This window comes from Rutidosis leptorrhynchoides, chromosome 2 (genome assembly GCF_046630445.1).
Source record: "Rutidosis leptorrhynchoides isolate AG116_Rl617_1_P2 chromosome 2, CSIRO_AGI_Rlap_v1, whole genome shotgun sequence".
Taxonomy (NCBI): Eukaryota; Viridiplantae; Streptophyta; class Magnoliopsida; order Asterales; family Asteraceae; genus Rutidosis; species Rutidosis leptorrhynchoides.
In genome coordinates this window covers 86,876,793-86,884,696 of record NC_092334.1, presented here as the reverse complement: position 1 = coordinate 86,884,696, position 7,904 = coordinate 86,876,793, and the positions used below count along the sequence as shown (strand labels likewise).

The 7,904-nt window shown below is 29.7% G+C and overlaps 1 non-coding gene across 1 annotated transcript; it reads right to left on the bottom strand.

Annotated features, from left to right (window-relative positions):
- Positions 1-7,542: 7,542 nt before the first annotated feature.
- Positions 7,543-7,649, bottom strand: LOC139894974 (small nucleolar RNA R71). Its single transcript, XR_011775446.1, has one exon. It is a non-coding gene; the product is annotated as a small nucleolar RNA R71 (small nucleolar RNA).
- Between the last annotated feature and the right edge of the window lie 255 nt (positions 7,650-7,904).

The following is a 7,904-nucleotide window of genomic DNA, read 5'->3' as shown; positions in this document are numbered from 1 at the left end:
TTGTAAAATGTATCATATAGAGGTCAAGTACCTCGCGATGTAACCAAATGTAATGTATTCGTCTAGATAGATTAGAACGGGTCATCACAATACACACCCTTCTCTTTCAAGCTGTGAATTACATGTGATTAAATAGGAAAAAGCTAACCCTAAGTCTAATGGACTAAATAAATAAACGGGCCCTTATATAACACGGGCTAAATAATCCAAAGTATAAACTATAATCAGTCTAACAATTAAGTCTTTCCATTTTGATTTTAATGCTCGTGAATCTTGGAAATGGAATCTTACGTCCAATGGTATTTTCACTGTCAAGAAACTAACATACTTGATTGATAATCATATGCTTGGTAATACTTCCGGTGTGAAAAAATCATTGAGAAACAAACTTGTTCCTAAAAAATAGAAATTTTCGTGTGGAGAACGTTAAAGAAGAGAATCCCAGTTCGGATAGAACTCGACAAAAGAGGCATTGACCTTCATAGTGTTCGGTACCCCATTTGCGATGACGATCTTGAATCGGTCGACCATTCCATTGTTAATTGCAAATTCGCTTCGTATGTATGGTCTTGGTTATTTAAATGGTGGAACCTCTGTCTTGTTCATCCTCAAATGTTGACCTTCTTGAAGGTTCTTTGGCTCACTCCTCTTCCGCCCTTGGTTAAAAAATTTGGCAAGGTGTCGTTTGGGTGGGTGCATACTACATATGGAAAAATCGCAATATGAAAGTCTTTCGCAATGACTCGTGGTCCCCTTCGGTCTTAGTAAGCGAAATCCAAGTCAAGGCTTTCGAATAGATTTCGGGCCGGCTTAAGGGGACATCTATCGATTGGCTAAAGTGGCTTACAAGTCCTCAAACTTTTCTTGTTTTGTAGCGTCTTTGTTATATTTGTGTGGTGCTTATATTGCACATTCATGTAATCGTTTTGTTTTCTTTTGGGTTGGTCATCCGTTTGTGACCGGCGTCTTGCTTTGTACACTTTTCGTGTTTTAATATAATCATCTTGCTTTTCAAAAAAAGAAAAGAAATATATATATATAAATATATATATATACATATATATACATATACATATATATACATATACATATATATATATATATACATATATATATATACATATATATATATACATATATATATATATATATATACATATATATATACATATATATATATATATACATATATATATATATACATATATATATATATATACATATATATATATACATACATATATATATATACATATACATATATATATATATACATATACATATATATATATATACATATATATATATATACATATATATATATATATATATATATATATATATATAGGCATGAAATACGTACACTTTCTCTCAGATGTCTCCCTTGTATCCCATTTGACATAATCCGTATAACATTGTCATTTTTTAATAAATAAATTTATTATTAATTTATTAATTTATTGGTAGGTTGTAGTGACCCGAACTTTTTCATGTTTATATATATTAATTGAGATTGATATTTACATGACTAAATGTTTCCAACGTGTTAAGCAATCAAACTTGTTAAGACTTGATTAAATGAAATAAGTTTCATATAGACAATTGATCACCCAAGTTGACCGGCGATTCACGAACGTTACAAATTTGTAAAACCTACATGTTGTGGTATATATAGACATATATATATATGGTTGACATGAGGTTATGATGAGTAAATATCTCACTAAGTATATTAACAATGTGTGATATACATAAGAAATGAGATTACTAAGTTAAGAAACTCGAAATGATATATATAACGATTATCGTTATGATAACGTCTACTAAATACATATGTATCATATTAAGATATTGAAACACTATATTTAACATGATAAAATGATATTTAAATATATCATTAAGTGTGTTAACAATAAACTACATATGTAAAAACAAGACTACTAACTCAAGAATTATGAAACGAGACTTATATGTAACGATTATCGTTGTAACGATATTTTAATGTATATATCATATTAAGAGATATTCATACATCATAATATCATGATAATATAATAATTTAACATCTCATTTGATATAATAAACATTGGGTTAACAACATTAATTAAGATCGTTAACTTAAAGGTTTCAAAACAACACTTACATGTAACGACTAACGAAGACTTAACGACTCCATTAGAATGTATATACATGTTGTGTTTTGATATGTATTCTTACACTTTTTAAAGACTTCAAGACACATATCAAAGTACTTCTACTTAACAAAAATGCTTACAATTACATCCTCGTTCAGTTTCATCAACAATTCTACTCGTATGCACCCGTATTCGTACTCGTACAATACACAGCTTTTAGATGTATGTACTATTGGTATATACACTTCAATGGTCAGCTCTTAGTAGCCCATGTGAGTCACCTAACACATGTGGGAACCATCATTTGGCAACTAGCATGAAATATCTCATAAAATTACAAAAATATTAGTAATCATTCATGTCTTATTTACATGAAAACAAAATTACATATCCTTTATATCTAATCCATATACCAACGACCAAAAACACCTAAAAACACTTTCATTCTTCAATTTTCTTCATCTAATTGATCTCTCTCAAGTTCCATCTTCAAGTTCTAAGTGTTCTTCATAAATTCCATAAGTATAGTTTCATAAAAATCAAGAATACTTCCAAGTTTGCAAGTCTACTTCCAAACTTTCTAATCCATTCCAAGTAATCATCTAAGATCAAGGAACCTTTGTTATTTATAGTAGGTTATCTTTCTAATTCAAGGTAATATTCATATTCAAACTTTGATTCAATTTCTACAACTATAACAATCTTATTTCGAGTGAAAATCTTACTTGAACTGTTTTCGTGTCACGATTCTGCTTCAAGAACTTTCAAGCCATCCAAGGATCCTTTGAAGCTAGATCCATTTTTCTCATTTCCAGTAGTTTTATCCAGAAAACTTGAGGTAGTAATGATATTCATAACATCATTCAATTCATACATATAAAGCTATCTTATTCGAAGGTTTAAACTTGTAATCACTAGAACATAGTTTAGTTAATTATAAACTTGTTCGCAAACAAAATTTAATCCTTCTAACTTGAAATTTAAAATCAACTAAACACATGTTATATATCTATATGATATGCTAACTTAATGATTTAAAACCTGGAAACACGATGAACACCATAAAATCGAATATACGCCGTCGTAGTGAAACCGGGAGCTGTTTTGGTTTGGATAATTAAAAACTATGATAAAATTTGATTTAAAAGTTGTTCTTCTGGGAAAATGATTTTTCATATGAACATGAAACTATATCTAAAAATCTTGGTTAAACTCAAAGTGAAAGTATGTTTTTCAAAATGGTCATCAAGATGTCGTTCTTTCGACGGAAATGACTACCTCTTTAGTAATTGACATGTAACTTAATTTTCCGACTATAAAACTATACTTTTTATGTTTGGATTCATAAATTAGAGTCCAATATGAAACCATAGCAATTTTATTCACTCAAAACGGATTTAAAATGAAGAAGTTATGGGTAAAACAAGATTGGATATTTTTGATCTTTTTAGCTACGGGAAATGTTTAACAAATCTATACAAATCATATCATAACTAACTTATATTGTATTATACATGTATTCTAATATATTATGTAATCTTGGGATACCATAGACACTTATGCAAATGTTTTGACATATCATATCGACCCATGTATATATATTATTTAGAACAACCATAGACACTCTATATGCAGTAATGTTGGAGTTAGCTATACAGGGTTGAGGTTGATTCCAAAAATATATATACTTTGAGTTGTGATCTAGCCTGAGACGTGTATACACTGGGTCGTGGATTGATTCAAGATAATATATATATCGATTTATTTCTGTACATCTAACTGTGGAACACTAGTTGTAGGTTACTAACGAGGACAGCTGACTTAATACACTCAAATCTTTAAAACATAATAAAAATGGTTGTAATTATATTTTGATCATACTTTGATATATATGTATGATAAGGCTAAAAAGGAACATATATTTCATAGCATTATCCCTCAAGAAAGACAAGATTTTAGTTGCAATTGTTCTATTTTCAAGTAATATTTGTTTATATTAAATAAGTGCGAAGACAAAAGGCAGATTCGACGAATTGAAGACACAAAGGTCCGAAAAGCTAAAAAGTACAAGATACAATTAAAGTGGTTCAATTTATTGATGAGAAACGTCTAAAAATGACAAGAGTACAAGTTACAAAACGCAAAGTACAAGATATTAAATTATACGAAAGGACGTTCGAAAATCCGGAACCGGTACCCGAGCCAACTCTCAACGCTCGACGCAACGGTGTAAAAAGTACAAGTCAACTATGCACAAGAATATAATATAATATTTAAATAATTAGTAATAAGAATAATATTAAATAATAAAAAGTTGTTAATTGAGCATAGTTCAGGGGTCATAAGTGAAAATTTCAATTTATCATTTGCCTATAAAAGGCCATCTAAATCGATGATTTAGATACACCTTTTTCCAATCTTATTTCTTTCTTATGTAATTTATATTTATATTTATAATATTAAGTTTAATTTAAGATTAATAATAATTGGGTTATTGTAAGAAATGTTTTACGGGTTTTAAAGTAGGAACTCTGTCCGTGTAACGCTACGCGATTAATCACCACTGTAAGCTATGTTCTTCCTTTTTAAATTAATGTCTAGTAGCTAAGTCATTATTATGCTTATTTAAGCCGAAGTAATCGTGATGTTTGACTAAATATTAAGACGGGGTTATTGGATTTTGTACCATAATTAAGGTTTGGGCAAAAGACCGACACTTGTGGAAATTGGACTATTGACTATTAATAGATGGGGGGTATTGTCTAATTGAGTGACAACTCATTGGAGTCTGTCGAACCTATCTTCAAATTAATTATCCTAATAATTAATAATGATTATGGTTGTCCTATTTAGTGACGTTCATATGGAATCTATTATAATCATTTAATTAATTATTCGGGTTGGGTAATTGATTATTCAAACTGATCAAGTGGGTAAATTAATATTCATATCTAATCAAAACAGGGGTAGATTACATACAGTGATAACTGGTGTAATTGTTGACAGAAGTGATAACTGCGTCACAGTTTAAATCCTTAATTAGTTGGAATATTTGACTTCGGGTATAAGGGTAATTTGACGAGGACACTCGCACTTTATATTTATGACCGATGGACTATTATGGATAAAAACCAGATAGGTATCAAATAAACCATGACAAAGGACAATTAACCCGAGTAACAATTAATTAAAATCAAAACGTTAAACATCATGATTACGGAAGTTTAAATAAGCATAATTATTTTATTGTATTTTTCATCGCACTTTTATTTTCTGTCATTTTATTTTCTGTCATTTTATTTATCGCAATTTATTTTACGCACTTTAATTTTTGTCATTTATTTTTACGCTTAAAATCGACAAACCGGTCATTAAACGGTAAAACCCCCATTTTATAATAATACTACTACTTATTTATATATATATTTTTACAAATAAACTTAATAATATAGCGTTAACTTCACCAGCTCCCTTTGGAACGAACCGGACTTACTAAAAACTACACTACTCTACGATTAGGTACACTGCCTATAAGTGTTGTAGCAAGGTTTAGGTATATCCACTCGATAAATAAATAAATAAAACTTGTGTAATATTTCGTCGCATTTTGTAGTAAAAATTAATACTATTTAGTACACCCCGCTGCACACATCAAGTTTTTGGCGCCGCTGCCGGGGAGCGCTAAAACGCTATATTTTTAATTATAATAATATTGAAATAAAATATAATAATATAATAATATTGAAATAGAATATAATAATATAATAATATTTTAGAATCAAAATTTGATACGTAAAATTTTAAAAAGTCGTATTTATTAAATACTTCAGGGGTATATTATGTAACTTGTAATTAATAATTTCTATCATGTCGCTTTCATGTGAATAGTAAATTAATTAATTTCTTTTCATTTACTATTCATGAATAGTAAATGAATTAAAAAAAAAAAGTTTTGAAAAAAAATAATAATTATAAAAAATTATTAATTTGTAAAAAAAAAATCGTTTTTAAAAAAAAAAAAAAAAAGTTGTAAAAAAAAACGTTTTTTTTTAAGAAAAAAAATTCGTTTTTAAAAAAAAAAAAAAAAAAAATTTGTAAAAAAAAAATTCGTTTTAAAAAAAAAAAAAAATTAAAAAAAAAAATATTTTTTTAAAAAATAATAAATAATAATTTTTTTTTTAAGTTTTATTACCTTTAGATTTTTAGACTATAGTTACAATTTTTAGTATTAAGTTTAGTTTTGCATAGTTATTTTTATTTCTAGAATTTTTAGGTTTGCCGTAAAATCCCTTAAGTGCTTATTCCTTAGACTAAGATTTAGGTGCTTTAGAATTTTGCGACGCCGTTTTTCGCGCTACTTTCTTATTTTTATTTTTCGACGCCTATTTTTCGACCTTTTATTTTTCGACATTTTTCGACGGGCAATCTATTTCTTTCTTATTTCTCGCCATTCTAGTTTTTAGGACTTAGAATTTTTTCTACTTCTTCTCTAAATTTCTTAAAATTACGAAAATTTATTTTAAGTGGTTAAATTGATAGACATCAAAATTTTCTGGTTCGTAGTAATAGTTGGATTTGTACGTGGACCGGGTTATTGGAGCCAAACAGTACTCAATTATATTGAGACCAAACGAATCCTGCCCCTCTGCTGCATCTTTTGGCTATTCGAAATGTGGGCAAAATCAGAAAAGTCTATTGATTGGATAACTTATTATAATTTTTCTTTCCTTTTAAAAACTAATAGGATATTCAGTGAATGCACCGAGCAAGACGTTCACCACCTTTTATACGTTCACCACCTGTAACTCGATCAAGACATTTAACAAATATTGTCGCCGTTGATTTTTCTTTAGAATCATCATCCAGTCGAACAAATACTCCAATTCAAATTTCTGACAATCCATCTTTTGAACCCGATTTCACAACTAAGAAACTGGAGGATATTCAAGGACAATTCCAAGATCCTGAACCACAAACCGTTAAATCAGAGTCCTCTAGTGATTCGTATTCAACGAATTCAATTATGGAAGTAACGGAACCTCTAAGTATGGAAGATCGAATGAGAGCTAAACGCACGGGCCAAGGTCACGCCATTATTAAGCCAGAAGTTAATGCTCCAGATTATGAAATCAAAGGACAAATTCTACATATGGTAACTAATCAGTGCCAATATAGTGGTACGCCAAAAGAAGATCCCAACGAACATCTTCGTACGTTTAAAAGAATTTGTACACTATTCAAAATCCGAGAAGTGGAAGATGAGCAGATCTATCTCATGTTATTTCCCTGGACTTTAAAGGGAGAAGCCAAAGATTGGTTAGAATCGTTACCTGAAGGGGCGATTGACACATGGGATGTCTTAGTTGAAAAATTTCTTCAAAGATTCTTTCCGGCATCTAAAGCCGTGAGACTTCAAGGAGAAATTGTTACGTTCGCGCAAAAGCCAAATGAAACATTATATGAGGCATGGACAAGATTCGGAAGGATGTTGAGAGGATGTCCTCAACATGGTTTAGACACTTATCAAATAGTACAAATATTTTACCAAGGTGTCAATGTTGCTACAAGAAAAGACATCGACATAACAGCTGGTGGTTCCATTATGAAGAAAACCGCAACTGAAGCTTACAAAATTATTGATAACACAGCCTCCCACTCTCATGAGTGGCACCAAGAGAAAGATATATATCGTTCATCTAAAGCGGCTAGAGCCGATTCTAGCCATAACTTTGATTCCGTTTCAGCAAAAATAGATGCTTTCGAGAGACG